We start from the raw sequence: 23,035 nt of genomic DNA on the forward strand, positions 1-23,035 counted from the left end.
ACTGTAAATAAGAGAACTTCTACATTAATGTGGATGCTACCAGGATTACGGATAATCCTGAATGAATCGTGAATAATGGAATGATAGGTGAGAAAGTTATATGCATAAATATCATACCCCCAAAAATGGTAACCTCCCTGTTATTGGTAATGGTGAGAGGTTAGCACATTTTGGGGGCATGATCTTTGTGCATCTGTAATATCTTATGTTCTTGTCTATAACTGTTCTGTACTTCGTCATGAATTTGTATGTTTTATGTGGACCTCAGGAAGAGTAGCTGCTGCATGTGCAGTAGCTAATTGGGATTCTAATAAACTAAACTCCAAAGTAACTAAACTAAACTCCAAAGTAAGATCTAGGGTGACAGACAGCTTCTCAGAGGCTTGCAATGTACTGACGACACATGCTGGAAAAATGTATGACACACAAAGAAAAACACCCATCTTTCACCAGGGGGAACTTTGTGAGACCTAGCCGTGCTTCTCGTCAGTCAGAGAAGAGACACGCACACACACACACACTTGGCAGGCAGCCAGGAGTGTTGGAGACGGAGGCCCCATAGCCTCTTGCTGCTTATCAAACAGCTGAGGAGATTCCTATGGATCCGATGTAGACTAGGACATAGCAGCAGCCCGTCTAGCCTGCCAGCCTCCATATTTTTCTCTCTCTCTCTCTCTCTCACACACACACACTTCATGAGGAGGAAAAGCTGAACCAGGGGGGCTCATTACATTTCTAGCCCAGCCGGCGTCAGGGTGTGGGAGGGGGCTGGTTGTTGGAAGGCAAGGGGGGGCTGGAGTGGAGAGAGAGGGGGTCAATGAGGATAGAGGCGGTCGATATGTCCCCCAAGGGTATGTCTGTACAACAGGGTAGTTTTACTGTACAGTAGCTAACAGTGTGGCCAGGTTAGAGCGCAGTCAGCGCACACACTCAGGCAGACACAAAGAAGACAGGTGGCACAGCAAGCCGGTCTTTGTATCTTTTGTGTCTCATCCACTGTATATTGTATATCCTCACTCTACATCAGCCTATACTCCAGAGTTTTATGTTTGTTTACTGTATTTAATTAATGTATATTGTATATTCTGTATGGTGACAATGTTGGCTTTGTGTCTGCATTCTGTCTGTACATTGTCTATTACTGCCAGCACCTATTCACTAAGTCGAATTCTGGGTATGTGTAAATGTAGGCTACTTGGCGAATAAAGTGATTCTGATTGTGGTTGTATGGTTAATACGCCTTTTCAGACACTTCCTCTCCCATTTCACTGTCTCCCTCTATCAATTAACCCCGTCACATTTCACACAACTGGCACCTTCATGATGGAGATGTTGTTTTAATATGTCTCAGGTATTTATTTAGTAATATACATAACAGCTTCTTAGTGAATATGCTGAAACTATTTCATTAGTAGCAATCAATGTAATTTCTAAGTCAGCTTTAGACTTTAGCATGCAATATGTATAGCAGCATAACATACCATGTGATCTGAAATAAATCCCTATTTTCAGCAAAATAATTCAACAGAATTTCCTCCCATTAACATCCAAAACAAAACTCCCAACAAAGCTTGTTTGTCAGATCTGACCAAATCTACCCAAGTCTCAGACAGCTGAGTGAAGTAAACATCAGATGGGGCTCAAAGTCTCAAGGTCTGGGCTCTGGGGCATTCCAGCCTTCCTCTATTACACTGCTGCTCAAACAAAGAAGTATATTGTTAGCTCACACTCCCAGCAAGCCCTACAATCAAACACAATTTATTTGAATAGACTTGATTCACACTATAGATCCGACCCAGACCGCACTGTGTTGGCTTGGCTACTGTAAGGTTTGAAACAGGCAGCACTGTGTTCATGCCCAAGCCACTGTGCTGTGCTTGCTATGGCCCGAGGTCTTCCAAAACCTTGCGTGTGTATTAATGTATCTTCAAATGCTGCTTCTCTATTGATGACAGGCACTAGGAAATATGGAAATGAATCATGAAGTGACCATAATGTGTTCACGGGAAAAGGGTGATAGATAGATAAGATAGATAAGATAGATACCCAGATTCTGCCCCTTGTGCATGTACACTGTGTGTAATAAACCAGTGAGGTCCAGTCAGTGCCTCATTGGTTCGAATAAGATTGCAGTAACTAAGCACTCAGCACCTGCTCCACTCACTACGATGCAGAAAGAAACCCAGTAAAATCCCTCTGGCAGCAAGGCAGGGGGTGATGAGGGATAATTATGCACAAGAAACCGGCAACGGATTCCAAATCCTTCAAGTCTCATGGGCTTTGGCTGAATGGGGGGGAATGGTCTTTTCATTTCGCTGCCGGTTGTTTTTTTGTATATTCTGTTGTCGTTCTCTCTTCATTTTTCTGCTTCTTCTGAAAGGATAAAGGATCATCTCTGAATAGGAAAGTGAAACTGAGACAATTCAAAGGCTATGGTGTCATTCATCTTTTTAAGACGGTACATTCATCACTTCTTTGTCGGAACATTTCCTATTAATTCAATAACATAATTTTTTTTTAAAGATCCCTGATGAATTCAGTTAGTGTCTCTGCTTAATTTTTTGAAGCTCATTATTGATAATCAAGCAGTCTTCATTTACTCATGAATAGTGGTCCTTCGTGGCTCAGTTGGTAGAGCATGGCGCTTTCAACGCCATGGGGTTGTGGGTTTGATTCCCACTGGGGCCACCCATACGAATTTGTATACACACACTACTGTAAATCGCTTTGGAGAAAATAGTCTGCTAAATGACATATTATTATATTATGAAAGTAATAAAACAGCATGCAGGCTTGATTTGATTTGTTCAGGCTAAGATTGAAACCCTATAGCCAACTATGATGATGATAGACTGTTGATAGTAAGTGAGAAAGGAAAAGCCAATATTTACATAGTATTGCACGCTCATTCCAGTGAGACAGCTGAAAACCACACAGAGGAAATCAAATTCAAACTCATAATGAGAATCGCCACGGGGGGAAAAAAAGAGACGAACATAATGATCCTGAAAGTCGTCATTGTGACCATGCTGAGCAGTCTGACGTCAGTGGTGAGGCGTGACATTTATGTCCCATCTTATCCACTAGTCTTCCTTCCGCAGTCCTCCCATCACATGAGTGACAGAACAACAGGTGCCAGACTGGTGGAGAGATATCCATCATGATTGTATTCCATTTGCATGAGTCAGACATCAAATATTGTTTTAATATGCTGTATGCATCTGAGCCCTGGACAGCTCGGTACAGTTTGTGTCTCTTAGGCTCAGGCCAGGAAAAACAAATATGTACTGTAGATGTGCTTCTTCTTTCATGTGGCGTGCAACTTATAGTACATCTAACCCAGGGATGGGTAACTTTGATGGAGGTGGGGGCCATCAAAAATCTGAACTCATCATGAGGGGCCGCAGTGGCTCGCAGGTCTGAATACCCACATCCATACCACACATGCAGTCATGTGTAGCCTTTTGAGGCCCCCCTGCCCACCTTACGAGCAAAATATTTTAGCGGCCCCCCTCTTGACAGTGGAGAGAAAAACATGCATTTTTAGAGTGAATGTCCTGCAATTTTACACATTTTGCAATGGGGCGTAGAGAAAATTGTGCAGTTTTAAAGCATATTTGCTGCAATTGTACACATTTTGCCATAGGGTGGCGAGAAATGTTAGCAGTTTTTTTATATGATATTTGAGTGAGAGTAACAAAATAATCTTATGGGGGCCCCTCGGTTGGTAATTCGACCATGATTACTACAAGTTTAGATAGCTGGCTAGACTAACTTACTCATCTAAAAAATGTTAGCTGACATGGGCTAATTGAGTGACTGTCAGTGACTGACATAACAAGAGAAACTGCTGATGCAAAACCACCTGTGTATTCTACTATTATAACTCAACAGTAAAAGGGGGTCCGTGGGCCGGCCACCAGTTGCCAATCCCTGATCTTACCACATAGGTTCTAGACAACAAATCAAGATATAGCTTGACTCTGTCCTGTTACATAACATGTGAACTGCTTCACAGGCTACTACTATCGTTATCAGCTGGATACAAGTCTGAGCCACAGGTATAGTCAACAGGGGATGCTAAGGAAAGGATTCAGAGAAAGACTCATATCAAAACACTGTGGTACTGTACATCAAGTATCGAAAGATCGGATCCTAGGTCAAATATCCCTGAGGCTAAGGTTTCATGTTGTTCTCATTTAGACGGAAGTTACTGACCGTCAAATCCTTGCTTCCACACTTGGTCGTTGTTTCCTCAATTCTTCTCAAAGTGCATTGGAGGAGAGGATCTAAGGTCCCTCCCTCGGACCTCCTCCTCCAATACGCTAGGTGAGGAACTGAGGAAACAAGAATGGAGGAAGCGAGGAGTTGACTGCTACAGTTGTAACATTTTTAGACAGCCATGGATCAGGCCCTGGATATATTCCTTCATCTTAATGCTCTCTAAGTAATTACTTAAGGGAAAGCAGGGAAAGTGGGAGGCTTTAGCTCAGCCCTCCTTTTCTGCGTCACTGCCCACCATCTGCTTGTTCCCCACAGATTATCAACATCAATTCTGTAATCGTGTTTGGCTATGCCGTGATGACATTCCATCTGGGGAGTCAAGACTAGCTGTAACAGAACAACATGGCTACAACAAAATTGAAAGACCGGATATACCGGTCGGATTCACTGCAGGCAGCGGCTCTGCCGAGCACATATCTTATCCTGCCTAGACAAATCCATCTGCCGCAGTGTGCTAAATACGAGCAGGCACCCAACAGTAAATCTCCCCTACAGACTCCAGGAAGATCTAGGACTCAGTCAGATAATTCATTAAGTAACTTAAGTCATGCTTATCCTGCTCAGACAAAGACAGGTGCTCTGGTTCATGGCTGTATACAAGACAGTTACAATTGAACATGGGGTTTTGCAAGGGCCAAAACTGTAAACATCCACCCACAGTGAGAGTGAGAGGATGCAGGCTGCTAGTAAGTGCTGACACAAGTACAACCGGGCGGCTCGGTCGATCCATACCACAGGCTGTCAGCCCAGGCAGGGTCTCTCTATCACTGAGAGACACCAGGTCGGGATGGGGAGTTACTGGAGTCAAGATTTACCTCTCCACACAGAACACACAAGTCGTTGCCATGGAGGTGATTCCTCGCATTCCACATGCGACGGCCAAACGCACTTGTACACACCCACCTTTTTTTTTTTTCCAGAGAAACGTGCCGGAAACAGCAGCGAGTTGATCAGATAAAGAGAGAAAGACAGAGAGAGAAAGAGAGAGAAGTCTCCCTGGCTGTCTCTGAGCTATCAGGTTGGATGCCTATCATGTCCTGAGAGCGACTGAAGTGAAATAACCTGGAAAATTCTTTCCATTTATGTTTTGATCTCCAGAGAGTCCTATAAAAACACAGTCTGCATCCCAAAATGGCAGCCTATTACCTTTAAAGTGACCCATAGGTCTCTGGTCAAAAGAAATGCACCACATAGGGAATAGGGTGCCATTTGGGAAACTCAATGTATTTTAGCCTCATGCGTACGAAAGAGTTTGCTTCTGGTGCAGTCTTTGCAGTAAAATATTACGCGTTGCGGCAGTGCTACAATTTGGGACGCAGCGTTTACCCACTTTCCTTTACCCAGCAGTCTCTTAAGAGTCTACTGTACTGTGCAGAGCACTGATCCCTTTCACTGCTCAGGCATGTGTGTGTTTGGGGTGGGGGGATGTGAATTTAACCCAATCTAAGTTCACATCACCGTCTGTTTTAAAACAAAACGTCCTGTCAGTGTGACCATGAAAGCGAGTGACATCGCTCACACCCTCAAAAAGGCTCAGAGGCTGAGGCTGGTTAGCCTTATAACCCTGTCTCTTCAGGCAGGCCTTTCATATTTACGACTTCACAACAACAAATGACCCACTGGTCTGGCAGGGTTCCCAGGTTCATGGATTTTCTAAAGGCCCGTTATCACCAGTTCTTAATCTCACTGCAACACATATTAAATCATTTTGGAATTCAGGCTCAACTCGAAAATAATCTGGGCCATTTTGTATAAAAAGGGATTAGTTCAGAGGACAGTTCCTGTGACGTCACGGAGGGAGGGAGTTTTCTGAAAGAACCTAAACAACAGAAGTGAAGTAAAAAAAAATAAAAAAATAGTACTTCACTTACTGTAGAGCAACAAAAAAAAAGTTGGATATTTTCACTTTTTCATCCCTCCTTTTGCTTCCTTAAATCATCTCTCCCTTGCTTCATTCCTTCCTTCTCTCATTATTCCTTCCCTACCAGGCCACCCCACATCCAACTCCATCTCTCATACAGTATCTCAAGGCAAAACACAAACTTACACCACTCCACATTCTCTATGCTCCTATAATTCAGTCAAGTTACTCAACATAGGACACATCAATATCATGTATCACAAAGTATCCTGTGACAAAATGAGAGTGTGGCGAGAGCAGAGAGGATCAACTTCTAGCACTATCCCTGCTCTCTTCAACCATGATTCAGAGGCATAGCAAAGTAATTCCAGGACACAAACTACTCTGTGACCAAATTGAGTGTGGCAAGCAAGAGCAGAGCCGAGCCGAGCCGAGCCGAGCTAGCAGAGTGCAGCACGCCAGTCTCTCTCCATCCCTGCAGTGAGCCTCCCACCCGGGCAAGCCTGGCCCATCTGATCTGAGTCACACACAGTAGGAGACGAGTCCCAGTCCCACAGCAGCTCTGTGTGTGAATCATCCACAGATTATACCTCGGTGTGGGCTAAATCCCATGTTAGATAGCATCACAGCACCGTTTCCCACGCAACTCTGACTGACTGAGCCATAGGCCTACACCCATCCCAACTCAGACTGTGCTGTACCATGCCTAGCGGCTTATAAAGAGGCTCTCAAGAGACAGACATGGAGAATTAAAATGGTTAGCTTACACAAGTTTGGGAAGTGGATTTACAAAATATGACTCTTTCAGTCTCTGATGATGCGTAAGAGGTTCAAGCTGTTGACTGATTTTGGAATTGAAAAACAAAAATTGGTTGACTGTTGAATCACGATACTATCAAAAAGAGGGAACTCCTAGAGCGCCAAAAGTGATCATCACTCCTAAACTAATAAAGAGGTAGCAAACAAAAACACTACTGATGTGGACAGCTTCAGAGCAGTAGTGAAGCCATTAGGGCTGTTCCCGACAAAAAAATATATTGGTCGACCAAAAGTCTTCTGTTCTTTCGACCAATTGATTGCTAAATTTCTATTAAATTTTTTATTCATATATAGACACACCCTATGTGTTTGAATAAAATCAACTATATGCATTGAGCTTGTCTGACGCTTTAAGCTTACGGTTTGATGCCTCAAGAGGGCACCAGAGATCTAGATGAAAAAATAATAAATAAATAAATAAATAAAATCCCTGACCCAACTATTCTCCTCCCGCTCTTGCTGGCTTTCGCAGATTCTGCCATTACTCTCCTGAAGTTGCCGGTAATAGGCTACACAAGGAGTCTGGAAACTTTGTAATGTGCAATGCCAATTTATCTTTCAATTTCTACCCATCTGCGTGGCAGTTATGGTTTTTATATTTTCGTGAAACAGTTTCAATTAATTTATAATAACGTCTTCATATCTCAAACTCATTGTCATGTGGTTAATCAAAATTCTATCCAAATCTAAATGAAAATGATCAACCTAAAAAGTAACTTCTATTGCCAACTACGTAAATATAGCCTACATAAAGCAAAAAAATAAAAACAATGCAGCCTGCAGGTAGAAAATATCCTGATGAAAATAAATATCCTATGAATCGCATTGGCTACCCCATGGCCTGTCTGCAACGAACTTGAAATGTATCAACTATTAACTTGGGTCTGGCTGAAGCTTGCTCTAGCAAACTTGCAACATTGTATAAAATATTCTGGGCCTTAGAGTTTCCCGCGCCAGTGAGCTCGGGACAGACACAGCTGTAGGCTATTTGCGCAAGGGATAAGAAGCAGTGCTTGACTTGGGCAGGAGCTCACCGGAGCTGAGTACCAGCACCTCAGATGTTCTACTGCTTGAGCTCCTGTTCCTCTTATAGAATATTAGCTCAAAAGTATTGTGGAGCTCCTGCACCTAAATATAACAGTACCAGCACCCAAAATGAGTACCGGAACCTATTTCAGTCCAAGTCAAGCACTGATAAGAAGCCTATTTTATGACGTTTCCACTGGATCAGAGCATTACTTTTTCCCTTTCAAGCTGAGTGGTTATCGAAAGGGAGAGAGCTGGAAAGATTCTTCAAATACATTGAGGAACTATTGTAATTGTCAATGGATGTAAAAACAGACTTCATTTGCTTGCCATTTGAGGTGAAGAAAACATTTATTTGAGAAGCTCCAAGGGTCATTAGTGGTGGTGCGTTAAGCCAATCAGAAATACTATCAGATCCCCAAATGGGCACATTTATATGCCTACATTTGCACGCAGGCCAGGTAGCCTATAGGCCTACTTCTATTGACAGGAGGGCTCCAAACAAAAGACAATGACTAAATTGACAGAACTCGTAAGTGAAATTAAATAAACCAACACTTGTTTCTCACAAGTGTAGCATAGGTTGTGCACTCTGCAAACAATGTGTCCACTCCGACAATGAGAACAGGAAGACTGGAATAATAATATTGAATACACTAAAATAAATGACCGTAACCAAAGTAACAAACATTGTAGATTAGAAATTATAGGAATTAACGGTAAATGTACTACTGGTGATATATGTAATGGGGAATTTATATACACTAACAATCAAACGCAAACAATTAACACAATTAAGTTATGAAACAATGAATGTGCACAAATTGGCGGGAGAGAGCGCATTCTGGAGAGAGAAGTGCATTGCGCATCTGGGCGCAAATAAATCTCGGTCGACTAACAGCCCAACGACCAAACAATCGACCAGTCAACTAATTAGGGTCAGCCCTAGAAGCCATACAGATAGGTTACAGGTTTGCAGAGGCTACTATTAAACTTTTAGGAAGACAATGGGCAGGTAAGACAGCAGTTCATGATCTTGTTGCGACAAAGCAAAACCAGTTGTGTAGTTATTCTATGTGAGAAGTAAGTAGCCATTATAAGAGCAGTTGTGCCGTTCATATACGTGAGAAATGGCAGTTATAATAACAGTTTATTAGGTTACAGTAATCTTGTGAAACCGTCTTTATACAAAAGCGTGTTTGATTTCAGGCCTCAGGCTTCACGGTTGCCATCTTGGCCAAATATCTTCCGATAAATATAGAAGAGACTGAAGCAAGCAACCCAAAGCCTTAGTCACTTTCTCCTGCCTGAGAGTTAAAGATCTTAAAAGGGATGGTTCATCAATATGTAATTTAGCAGAATTTCCCTTTTTAAAAAAAGGTCCAATGCAGACGTTTCTATCTCAATACCAAATAATTTGTACCTTACTGTGATCGTTTTCAATTTATAATGGTCAAACAACCTTTAGCTTTTTAGCAAAGATCAATTTCTCAAGCAAGAATTTTGCTAGGACATGTGCTACTAGGCATGAATATGGCATGTGGTTCGTATTCAAACAGGTAATCAAACTTCAACTCATCTCGGCAGTTCACTTGACGCAGTTCATCTTCCGAACCTAACTCACTAGGGTATTTTCCATCGTTAAACGAGCTCATCTGTCTTACTGAATCAGTTTACTTATGGTAAGTCGCTCTGGATAAGAGCATCTGCTAAATGACTAAAATGTAAAATACAAATGAAAGAAAACATAGATCAATGATGTTACGCTGGCTGTTCTCGTCATCCACTTAGGCCATGCGATGTCAGAGGCGTTGCCTTGCCTTGATGGAGGTGGAGAGGCTAAGGGAGACTATTTACTTGCTCGATTGGAGTGATGATGCGCCCCTGATGCATCAGTAAAAAGCTTTGAAAAGTACGAGCAGAAACCTAATAGCAGCTAAAGCTTCCTGTTTCAAACTTTAACCGGATGGTGAGAAGGAGTGTCTATTTTCATCAAGTAAATAAATACAATGCAAGGTGTCAAAGGTGGAGTGATCACGCCTCCCTATGATCACTGACAGAACAGCTGCACAACTTCATAGTGATGAGTTGCATCAGTGGTACCGTTGATGTGCTGTAGCCCCGGGTGTTTGGCATCTTGTGAGTGGTCTGAGTAGAAAAGGGAAAACTAGCTGCTATTGGCAGAGAGGTTTGGAACTCTCTTTCTTATTGGTCTATTAAAGGTAGACTTTGGGCAAAAATAACAGCTTTAAACTGTATAACTGATCAATGCACACCAGGCAATTTAATACAAAACAAAATGGACAAATATGATATTTGGCTACGGAAGTGCCATTTCTTACCGATCTCTACAGCTTCTGTCCAAAAACAAGGCCTGTGAAATGAAATCACATACTGGAGGAGTTACTGGCTAGCTACAAGTGGCTAGCTTAGCTAACAAACTAGCTATGTCGGTTGCGGCGCGCATGACAAGAATGACACAATGATGAACTACCAAAAGGCACACCCCATTCCTGTTTGAGAATTGAGAAAGAGGAGGAGTTGGACCGTTTTTTTTATGCCCAAAGTCGACCTTTAACTAATGTACCGCCTGGTGATGTCACCAGGCATTCCACCAAAACTAACTGAAATTTCAGACGGTCTTTTCAACCAGCTCTTACACTAAAAGGGCATTATTAATCCCCGAGCCGACTAGGTGAAAAGTCTGTCAATGTGCCCTTGAGCAAGGCACTTAACCCTAATTGCTCCTGTAAGTCACTCTGGATAAGAGTGTCTGCTAAATGACTAAAAATGTAAATTATAATTTTCACAGTATTATTTCAAACTCATAGTGTGGAAACACTGTATATATACACACACACAGAATTTTTTTTACATTTTTGACTTCACTGGGCCTTTAAGCATCTAGGGCTCAGCAATGAAGTGACTGCACTGCAGTGAACTTTGTGTGTGCATTGTGTTCTATAGACCATAAGAAGATCCATTTTGTGTCACCGTGGTATATTTACACTAAGAATAGAATGGCTGATTTATTGTTGAATTGTTTAAATCTGCTCTGCCATAGCTTCACTTTGGAATCCTGGAAGCCTTACCGGAAGTCTGTAATGTTTGGGTACCCTATACTGTTCTGCCATTGTCCCCAAAAAATCACATCTCCTCACCATCTCTTTCCCTTCATCTAAATATAGTAATTATGTGCACAAAGACTGATGATCTGTGGTCATGTGTTTGAGGGACAAGTAGTGTGTGTGAGAGAGTGTGAGGCAGAAGAAAAGCATAATTCTAAGGGTTTAGCTTTTCCAATTCTTCTCCAATCCTTTCAAGAGATTTCCAAAGGAAAATGTATAAAATAAACCAATTCCTTCCACAGCCTATGCCGCCACGTGACAAGAACAAACATCCTCTTTCCCAGCTTCCCAAATGTTATTGAACTAGTCAACCGCAAGTAGTTGAAAAACACACAGATCCGCATAGAAATGTATTCGAAAATATAACCAATGCGTTTTCTTCCCTACGGTTTTGCTTGTTCACATTATGAACACTGTCAGAACAGATTAAAAACTACGCAACATAAATGACAAGGGCAGAAATATAGGATAATAAAGGAGAGAACCAGCAAACATGTTACAAAGCAGAACGCACTGAGATGCTATGAAGTATAAACCTTCAATGATGCTTCTAGCACTTTTCAATCTTATTTCAAAGAGGGAACATCAGAGCAACTGAGCTAACATCTGACCAGCTAGCATCCACAGAGACTGGAGAGCGCTGCATGCTTCAGTAACTCGGGGGTTTGACGGTTTAACTTCTGATCTAGGCAGCAGTGCCTAGTACTGTTACCATTTAAGAAAAATCCATGTAGCTCTGAAATCTGAAACCTCAGCAGGGAAACATATACACTACATGACCAAATGTGTGTGGACACCTGCTCGTCGAACATCTCATAAAAAAAATCATGGGCATTAATATGGAGTTGGTCCCCCCTTTGCTGCTATAACAGCCTCCACTCTTCTGGGAAGGCTTTCCACTAGATGTTAGAACATTGCCGCAGGGACTCGCTTCCATTCAGCCACAAGAGCATTAGTGAGGTCGGGCACTGATGTTGGGCGTTTAGACCTGGCTCGCAGTCGGCGTTCCAATTCATCCCAAAGGTGTTCGATGGGGTTGAGGTCAGGGCTCTGTGCAGGCCAGTCAAGTTCTTCCACACAGATCTCGACAAACCATTTTAGTATGGACCTCGCGTCGTACACAGAGGCATTGTCATGTTGAAACAGGAAAAGGCCTTCCCCAAACTGTTGCCACAAAGTTGGAAGCATAGAATCGTCTAGAATGTCATTGTATGCTGTAGCGTTAAGATTTCCCTTTACTGGAACTAAGGGTCCTAGCCCGAACCATGAAAAACAGCCCCAGACCATTATTCCTCCTCCACCAAACTTTACAGTTGGCACTATGCATTCGGGCAGGTAGTGTTCTCCTGGCATCCGGCAAACCCAGATTTGTCCGGCGGACTGCCAGATGGTGAAGCATGACTCATCACTCTAGAGAACGCGTCTCAACTGCTCCAGAGTCCAATGGCGGTGAGCTTTACACCACTCCAGCCGACGCTTGGCTTTGCGCATGGTGATCTTAGGCTTGTGTGCGGCTGCTCGGCTATGGAAACCCATTTCATGAAGCTCTCAATGAACAGTTCTTGTGATGAACAGTTCTTGTGCTGATGTTGCTTCCAGAGGCAGTTTGGAACTCAGTAGTGAGTGTTGCAACCGAGGACAGACATTTCCACTTCACAATAACAGCACTTACAGTTGACCGGGGCAGCTCTAGCAGGGCAGACATTTGGCTGGGTGCTTGATTTCCTACTCCTGTCAGCAACGGGTGTGGCTGAAATAGCAGAATCCACTAATTTGAAGGGGTGTCCACATACCTTTGTATATATAGTGTATAATAGAGATGGGAGAACTCCATCAGGAAAAGCGAATAAAAATGTAAAAGGGCAGTTCACAGCAACTCTAAACACAATCACGCACGTGTGCATACACACAAGCCCAAATATTAGAGTCTCCATTACAGGTATGAGGAATGAGACAACCAGGTGTGTGTAGTGGGTCGGTTTGTTGGGCGGGCTGTGTGTCTATGTACAGTCAATGTGAGAGAGAGTGAGGTAGCCCCAGTCATGGCTGTGGAATGTAGATTGGAGGATAAGACAGGTCCTATCTCCTCTCCCACTCACACACCCCACATGTGGAATGCTCTGGGAACAGGTAGAGACACCGTACACCCAGGATGTGGATAGATGTTCATGATGCCACAGGCCATGGATTGAATCCCAGAACATTCCCAACCAAACTCATTATCAGCCAGTGAATACACAATTTCAAATAGAAAAGATAAACGTTTTACAATAACTTACGGGAGTGTTTCCGTTCTTGAAACCAAAAAGCAGCACTAAACCAATAGAAGACTGATCGTTGTTCTCGTCAACAACACAGACTTCCTCAGACTAGACTAGTGGATGTTTGGATTTAGAATGGTGGTCCTTTGTAGCTCAGTTGGTAAAGCATGGTGTTTGTAACACCAGGGTAGTGGGTTCGATTCATGGGACCACCCATACGTAAAATGTATGCACATATGACTAAGTCGCTTTGGATAAAAGTGTCTGCTAAATGGCATATATTATAGAACCGACTGAATCAGTGTTTGGTTCATCATTTGACTGGAAATTCTAAGAGTTTCAATTATATTTTCCTCTTGAGGCTTCAGACAAGAGCACTTCCTCAATGAGACAAGAACTATCCTGAAGCAGAACGGTCAAAAAACATCAATTATCTTTCTACAAAAGAAGAAACATTCATTATAGATTTGCACCAACATTAGGCTATACCTGTGGCAGGAGCCTCTTTTTATTTTTGGGGGGCCTATCTGGGATATGGATCCGGGACTCCTTGTGTTATTATCTATTGCAGGGTTTCCCAATCTCGGTCCTGTGCCACCCTACGGCAAAATGTGTAGAATTGCTGAAAATTAGCTGGAAAACTGTTATTTTCTCTCTCCGCCCCATGGCAGAATGTGTAGAATTACAGGAAATTAAGATGAGGGGGGAGTCTTTTTTTTAAACAACAGCTGTTGCGCAATCTCTAATGCTAAAGGGTAGGAAGCATGAGTTTTTACTCACCAAAGTAACAACACAGTGTGGTCAAAGACTTAGTAACTTAGGTGTAGTCACGATCTGGTTACCTCTAACTTCAAACATAGTTATGTTTTAGCGTTTTCACATATTTATTAACTTATTTCCGGATATCATCAGAGCTACCCACAATACACTATTTCTCAACGTCATATGGAGAACCGGTGCTACCTAGCTAGTTACAGCTGGCTAACGTTAGCTACTACCAAGTGTTGGCGCTGGTGAGCTACTATGTACGTCCACGAAGAAACCATATCAATTCATGCGAAAAACTGCATCTCCTCTTTTCCTGTGCGTTTGGTAGTGGTAGTCGAGTGAGCGTTGTAGTAGTTTTCCGTCATTCGTAGCTAGTGCGGTAATACCCACATAGTACAGTAATACCCACAAGGATGGGGTTACGACTCAGTTGTGTCCCAAAAACGAGAAGCTAGCTTTGAAGTGAGCCCGGTTTGTCCGGTTGAAGCGAGCGGATTGGAGTATGGGAACCATGCACTGACCAACATTGTGGTTCCTACCCTGTCAATATCTCCCTGGTTTATTCATTTGTTGTCATGTCAAACAACAACGTATTCAAGGTGCTGCCCACTATATTACAACTATAGAATAATCATTATATTATTTCCATGATTCCAACAGTTCACCAATTAACTAGGCCTATATTTTTTACCCATATCATGCTGCGTGGCACAGTGTGCAAATGATAATAGAGTGCAGGAAATGCAGAAATTGATTAAAATGCTGACAATTATTTCTGGTTGGATTGAACAGTATAAATGGAGAAAGCCTCAATGAAATCACTTAAAATGTATGTGTTGCCACCTTAGGGTCATGAACAATGTTCTAAGCTGTGTGCGGGTGCGCAGCTCCCCCGGGACTGCCACACAGAAGAAATATCAGCCCGCACAGAGAAGCCCGAGATTGAACTTCACTCAAGTTAACACTATCAGCGTTTCCCTTTGCTGTGGGAATTGTGATCGAATCAATGCAACATACCGAAAACAAACCAAACTATGCAGTAGATTTTGTTGTAGGTATAATGCTACACAGACCGGTGCGGCATAACCAATCAGAGCTGCAGCAGACCTATATGCAAGTAGACCATTGCCATATATGGATCTGTGCCATTCACTTTGAACTGGACTGTTTACAGCATGAGCGGTCGTCAGTAGATGCACTTGTTTTGAGATCAAAGCAAGAGCTGCATGTAGACACGTGTGCACATTTGTTCATTTCCTTTGCTAGTTAGTGAATTATTAGCCCAGTTATAGATAACTTGTAGTCAGCAATGGGGGAGTGATTGCTTCCTACAGGAGCACAAAACGTGTACATTTCTAGACATCTTAGAAAAGCGAGTTGGGTTAATGAGCTTTTTTTTGTCTTAAAAGGGGCAGTGTTGTATTATGAGACAGGCTTGAATAAGCTTAGTAGCATAATTTGTCTGATTCTCTGTAATAATGGTATGAAAAATAATAATAATAATAATAATAATAATAATAATAATAATAATAATAATAATAATAATAATAATAATAATAAAGTGGTTTCTTGCATCAAACAACAACATTTTAATGCAGGGAAACTGAAATCCGTTATACCTCATTTTACCAGCATGTCACACCTGTGCACCTAGAGGCGTCAAAATTCTAGATCCCTTTACTCCACACAGAAACGCATACAAGGCTCTCCCTCGCCCTCCCTTTGGCAAATCTGACCATAACTCTATCCTCCTGATTCCTGCTTACAAGCAAAAACTCAAAAAGGAAGTACCAGTTAAGCGCTCAATACAGAAGTGGTCCGATGAAGCAGATGCTAAGCTACAGGACTATTTCCCTAGCACAGACTGTAATATGTTCTGAGATTCATCTGATAACATTGAGGAGTTTACCACATCAGTCACCGACACTATCCGCATTGACCCTTTTTGCACTAACTCTTTTGACTCATCACATACACTGCTGCTACTGTTTTATTATCTATCCTGTTGCCTAGTCACTTTCCCCTACCAATAACTACATATATACCTCAATTATCTCTTACCCCTGCACATCGACTTGGTACTGGTACCCTGTGTATATATAGCCAAGTTTTCGTTACTCATTGTGTATTTATTCTTTGTGTTATTTTCTTAAATTATTTTTCTCTCTGCATTGTTGGGAAGGGCTAAGTAAGCATTTCACTGTTAGTCAACACCTGTTGTTGATGAAGCATGTGACAAATAAAATTGGATTTGATTTAAAAGGACGGGCGGGTGGACACAGCAGAGAGAGAGAGAGAAAGAGAGAGAGAGAGGGTGCAATGACGTGGTGCACATATCGCCATGTGACATACTAAGCAATTGGGGACCACTTTTGGCTCGTGACCGATACTTTCAGAATTAATGACTAAAAAAAGTATACAAAAGTACCAGAGAATCCCTTTAAAAACAAACCATACAACTAGGCAAAGAACATTTAGCAAAAACCCATTTACTCGAAAAACAGTTCAGATGTAAAGTTTGCTAACAGAATGACAGTAAAATCTCCCTCAGTTTTTTGTGACCACGTTTGTTAAACTTTTTTTTAAAAATCAATGGTTTCTGTTTGGCATACATTTTAAGTGAAAACTTTGAGTCTCAGCACAATTCCGTTACCGTGAAATTGCGCATGATCATCAAAACATAACATAATTTCCATAACTGATTTGAGGGTGAGGGCCCCATCAATGGAGCGATATCCTCAGTTGCTTTTATATCAGCCTTTGTTCACCACAGAGCCTGATTTTAATATTGAAATGAACACTGCCATTCAGGGGTGAGGACCAGGGGAAACTTCCTTTGGGTATGGGACAGCAGGGCCATGTTCATTAGGCACTAAATAGAAGAAAACAGACAGACAGGGAGGGACTACCTGGACTTATCCAATAAGAAACGCTTGGCTTTGTGTTGCATAACGTTTTGCTACAGTGTGCACTAATAAATACACCAGCTGTATAGCTTCCAGTCCCCAGGGCGTGGCTGCTGCTGCTCAGCTCACACGACTGATGAGGAGGAAGAGGACCCCAGGGAGCGGCTCTCACACTCACACAGATAAGCATCAGGGCACTCAAGGTCGACTAAGGCCACCACTCAGGAAAACTGCTCCTGTCTGTCCATCATGTGAGGACTGAGGAGTGGAACAGGTTTTCAGTTATAGATAGATAAAGGCTGCTCTTCAAGCATGACTGATTCCATTCCCACTCCTACTCACAGATAATTCCCCTTTCTCTGTTGCTCCTTGAGCTGCTCTGACTTAGTAATGGTTGTTGTCAACAAATAGCCCTCACAGGAATCACAGTGATGCAGGTCTGGTCTGTCTTTTGTTACAATAGACACTAAAGTCACACAGCGAATCCAGAAAGGAGAATTGTGTGTTTCCATTCCCCTGTAAATGAGAGGATCTGAGATCGTGTCATCTACCTACATCCTCTTGTACTAATATTGAAATGGAACTTTAGACCAGTACAGACAAAAAAAGGTTCTGTGTTGTGTCTTCAGTCAGATTACAACTGCAGGGCAAAGGACAGCAAGTCCAACTTGAGAGGCACATTTTGTCAATACAACATTTACATAAAACCCATTCCAATTTAGTGATTTTCAGGTAGGGCAGAGGAACAAAGACCAAGGCTGGTCCAGCATCTCAAAGAGACAGTATCATCTCAAAATTGTATGTATCAACCAGGTGAGTCCCATTGAGATATGAATCTCTTTTTCAAGGGAGCCCTGGCCAAAAGGAAGCCGCAAGCAGTCATACAACTTGACTTTGAGGCCCAGCTGTGACTGCATTAAGACACGGACACAGAGAGACATCTCTTTCAATGCAAAGGATCCATTTCCTGTCAAGAGAAGTGGGGGAGTGAGAAGAAAATCCAAACAAGACATTTCGACTGATAACCCTCCCGTCCCCACTCCCTTGCAACAGTGGAGGGATTGAGATGAGAAGTATGGCCCCTGTCACCTTGTTCCCAGAGCAGGCTAGGCTAGAACAGGAAGTGACTAGCCTTGAACCCTGGGAGGACTGAGAGGACACTGTCCCTCCTCTGTTCTATTCCTCTCAATGAACCACAATCAGATATTCAATTCAAATGTCTCCAGCCACAAAAACAGCCACAGAGCCTCCGACAGCTGCATGCAGAGAGGGCTGGGTGAGTGACTGCTATCTGTGCTGTGCAACCCCTTTCCATTCTTATTATAATATACAGTGGTTGCTAAGCCGAAAACTTTAACAACATTGATTTAACAATGGTTTGACTTTTGCATATTGTGCACCCTTACGTAAATCTACTGATGTAACTCAGGTGACATCCTGCGGGGTGTTCACTGCTCAGCTCACTGTAACATGTAACTTGGTAATACACTCCAGGTCATAAGTCTGGTTCCCTTTACACACACACACACGTTCACAAACACACTATTACATGAAGCTCTGTCAGTACATTACAATAAGTCTTAGACACCCCCACCCAGCTCTGTGAAGATGGCCAGGGCTCACTTGGCTAAAGATCACCTGAAAAACAGATGTCAGTGTGTCTGCCCTGTTTATGGAAAAACTACCCTAAACAAAGCCTGCTTCAACAGAAAGAGAACAGGTGGCATTTCCAATCTCCCCTTAAAATGGCTGCCCTTGAACATTGCTGGGCACTAATTAGCACCGAAACTGGGCCAGATAGAGCAACAGAAGTTTGGTGTCTGTCTGAGTGTACGTCTGCCACATGAAAAATTAAATGAGTTCAGAAGCTGTCACAGTCCTCGTGCCAGCTAGCCAAAGTACCAATACAACTGCACTGAGCAGTGTGACTGTGAATTATAAATCCGAAGGCCAAAATTAAGGGGGATTGTTGGCATCAGATATCAGGGAACGTAGTGCTATTCTTGTTGGACCAACAAAACAGCACGTCTATACTCTGTATGGGTTATTCTTTTCACCAACCCACCATGTGTTCATCATTTCTATCCTATTCCTCAGGCACAAGATCCAGACATTTACATTTTAGTCATTTAGCAGACGCTCTTATCCAGAGCGACTTACAGGAGCAATTAGGGTTAAGTGCCTTGCTTAAGGGCACAGACAGATTTTTCACCTAGTCGGCTCGGGGATTAGAACCAGCGACCTTTCGGTTACTGGCACAACGCTCTTACCCACTAAGCTACCTGCCGCCCATAATATTATAGGCAATTAAGTAGTTAAAAGTTTACTCCAATTAATCCTCGTCTGACCTGAAGGAAACTGAGGCAACCCGGCTGAAATTATCTTCACTAGCAAACTAGCTAGACTTTTCTGTTTCATTCCATTTGCTCAGTTTGCTTCCTACAGCCAAATTAGATTAACTCTCCAATTCAAGGACAACAATATAGGGTCAAAACTGTACATATTAGACAGCCTCGAGTGAGATTCATGGTAATGGAGTCACTCCTCAAGTCGCTCTACAAGGCCTGTCGAAATGCCCTTTCCATTATTATTTTTCATTATGAGCACAAAGACACAAAGACATTTTATGAAAGGAAGTCACAACTTGTTTCAGAGGCAGATCATTCTCAAGGCTTGGACGCCTGACTTTGGAAACAAGCAAGTCATTGACTACCACCAGGCCCAGTGTAGTGTACTACCCTGTCAGACAGAGTGATTCAGTATATAGGGGGAACAAAGGGGCCAATCCACCAATTGACAGGAATTTCTGCTTCAAGAGCCACATTGCAGTGATCTCATCAGAACCAACATAAAGTTCCAGAGCTTTCACTGGATGACATTCTTTCATAGGATTCCAAGGGGCATTAAGTTCTGTCTGTGAGGCCTTTCCTTCATCAATGGCCCCCAAATCAGCCAGGGAAGATTCAGTTAGGCATGGTGGTGAAACGCTCATGACTGACAGGCCAGCTGAAAAGTCATGTAGAGAGAGGATGGCTGCCAAGAAAGCAGCAAAATCATATTGAAATATCCTATTGTTTTATTACAAAATAAACACATTTAAATGAAATCTTCTGGAGGAAAATAAAGGGTGATTAAAATGACTGCAGCGCTCATCTCATCATTTTGTATGCTTTGGGGCATTACAACCGTAGAACTAAATATCCATGGAGCGTAAATTTGCATGTCAGATTTTGGGAGACAGATTAACTGATTTTTGGAACGGATATAGCCTATACAGAGATGTTAATAGCTTCAGAATGCTCTGCCAAACAACATAATTCCTCAATAATGCAGAAATAGATATAGGCTTGCTGTTCTTGCGCCCTACATTCATTGTCATCATCACAGAACACACAACCATGAACAGTTGACAATTTACTGGCAATATAATATTTTAAACAAAAATGAAATTCCTTGGCAAATTTGTGATTCTAAGATTATCTGTGTGAAATTCTGGGTGAATTCCTGGATTGCAGATGAGATTTTTGCCTTTGTTCACAAAAAACAAGCAGATCAAAATGTACAAGACAACACACTCTGCACGGTGTAAACAAAGTTAATGTATACTGTGTAATATATGTGTGTGCTTTAGGATTATGACAACTCTCAGTGTTGGATAAATTAAATTGCCATGGGGCCAGGTGAACCCATTACTTAATCAAGTGTAGACCACTCCCTACATCTCAACACTGAAACCAGGAGTATAATGTCATTACTCTTTAAAGCCATACTCAATGGGGAAAACATAATTCATACTGTTTGTTCAAAAACAGGAATTAGACATGCTAGGATACCGCTTCATTATTAAGAGTCAATATTTGTCTCTTTAACTCATCTTGAGTGGGAGAACAACCCATAGTTTAGTGAATAGGCCATAGGCACCGGCAGAGACCCGCCTGTACACTGAGTATACAAGACATAGACTGACCAAGTGAATCCAGGTGAAAACTATGATCCCTTATTGATGTCACTTGTTAAATCCACTTCAATCAGTGTGGAGAAAGGTTAAAAAAGGATTTAAGCCAATTGAGACATGAATTGTTTGTGTGTGCCATTCAGAGGGTGAATGGGCAAGACAAAAAATGTAAGTGCCTTTGAACGGGGTATGGTAGTAGGTGCCAGGCGCACCGGTTTGTGTCAAGAACTGCAACGCTGCTGAGTTTTTCACACTCAACAGTTTCCCATGTGTATCAAGAATGGTCCACCACCCAAAGGACATCCAGACAACTTTACACAACTGTGGGAAGCATTGGAGTCAACATGGGCCAGCATCCCTGTGGAATGCTTGACACCTTGTAGAGTTCATACGCCAAACAATTGAGGCTGTTCTGAGGAAGGTGTTCCTAATGGTTGGTATACTCAGTGTATATCAACACCTTAAACTTGTAACATATCCCTACCACGCACACGCACGCTAGTGTATTGTCGATTGACTTACATATTGGCATAGAAATGTAGTTACTCGAAAAAGACTGATGATCAATGGGGTTTGTGTCCCAATCCTAGTACTGACTACTAAAAAATATCAATGTAAAATGGTAAGCACACAATTAACATACTTGCATTCAAATAATTTATCGGATTGAAAGCCCCTCCTGAGCACCCTGATCCAGCGATCTATTTCATATCAGCTGTAGTCTATCAGAAGCATTGCGGCAATGTTGAGATCAGAATGCATTTCATTTCAATACATGTTGACGGACCGGATACATTTGTGATACATTGTTTATGTTCAATCAATGGCTTTATACAAAAATAACAAGTCACTTACCCTAACGCGTACCAGTGTATTGCCGTTGCTCGTTTATTTACCAGACGGACAATAGTTCATCGAATGTAACGACAGTACACACAGATCCGTCATCGAAGTAAACCCAAAAATGATAACAGATTTCAGACGACGTTCACAGCAGAGAATCGATGGTCGAACTGAGGAAGTTTCCCATCCATTCAACCAGAAGGGCGGGCTAGGTCATGACGGGGAATGCCTGAGAATTATGGAGGCAGTCAGAAATAGTCTGATTGCAGCAATCATTTTAATCCCAATAATTCTGAAAGGGAGTAGGCTTTCAAGCACTTTGACAATTGCCTAGAAATCAAAGGATAGGTATGACTAGATTTTGCGATGGAAAAATATCTAGGGTACTGCGTTCACTGCTGCGCGTAGTAAATCACACATGCAGAGAATTCAGGACCAAAACATTGAGGGTGGCAGAAGGGGATAGGAGTGGGTAAGGGGAGGGATTTGGAGTATTGGCCCAGCTGACTATGGAGCCCTAATAGGCTTGTTTTTGCATAATTAGCTTTAGGCTCATTTGAATTGTTCCCCATTTGAGCACCGCCCGCAAAAAGGGAGAGTCCGCACACATGCACTATTTTGGAGGTATACACAATTTTGCCATTGGCTGTGATTGGGATAAGGCGGGACATGTTCACAATTAGATATGCATTTATTATACATAAGCATGCATAATAACTTGACAGGTATTTTGTATATATTTCTCACTGCAGGTCATGGTTAAAAATCAAAGGGCTACTTTAGGCACAGTCCTTGAGTCTATATTTTTAGGGTAATGAAAATATGCTATTATTTTAGGGCAGTAGGCTAAATATAGAAAAACAATATATGGGAGAGTGGCGTAAGTTGAGCCATTTTTTACATTCAGCATCTTGCCGTCAAGGGAACAAACATATCTACATATACAGTATGTTGTGCATCCCTGGAAATAGTCAAATCTTGGCAAAACTTACCCCAGCTATAAATAGAGCTGAGGGAATGGGTAAATTAAAGATGCACTATGCCATTTCCTGGTTGCTAAAAATCGAATAATTAGCCTCATTACAGTTTGTGACAAAACAAGCAAGTATAGTGTAGAGAATCATTGTACGATCTAAACCGCTGTGAAATATATTTTAAGCTGTTTCATGCTGGTGTACAAAACC

General features: G+C 42.2%; 1 protein-coding gene and 1 non-coding gene across 5 annotated transcripts in view; one reads left to right on the forward strand and one right to left on the reverse strand.

Annotated features, from left to right (window-relative positions):
* LOC121545784 (proto-oncogene tyrosine-protein kinase Src-like) overlaps positions 1-22,298 on the reverse strand; it is a 41,394-nt gene extending 19,096 nt beyond the window's left edge. For all 4 annotated transcript variants that reach the window (XM_041856613.1, XM_041856611.1, XM_041856612.1 and 1 more), the window contains exon 1: positions 21,864-22,298. The gene's annotated coding sequence lies outside the window, so the exon portion shown is untranslated. The remainder of the gene's footprint in view (positions 1-21,863) is intronic.
* Positions 2,612-2,688, forward strand: trnae-uuc. Its single transcript has one exon. It is a non-coding gene; the product is annotated as a tRNA-Glu (tRNA).
* Positions 22,299-23,035: the final 737 nt, after the last annotated feature.

The sequence above is a fragment of the Coregonus clupeaformis genome, chromosome 30, assembly GCF_020615455.1.
Source record: "Coregonus clupeaformis isolate EN_2021a chromosome 30, ASM2061545v1, whole genome shotgun sequence".
Lineage (NCBI taxonomy): Eukaryota > Metazoa > Chordata > Actinopteri > Salmoniformes > Salmonidae > Coregonus > Coregonus clupeaformis.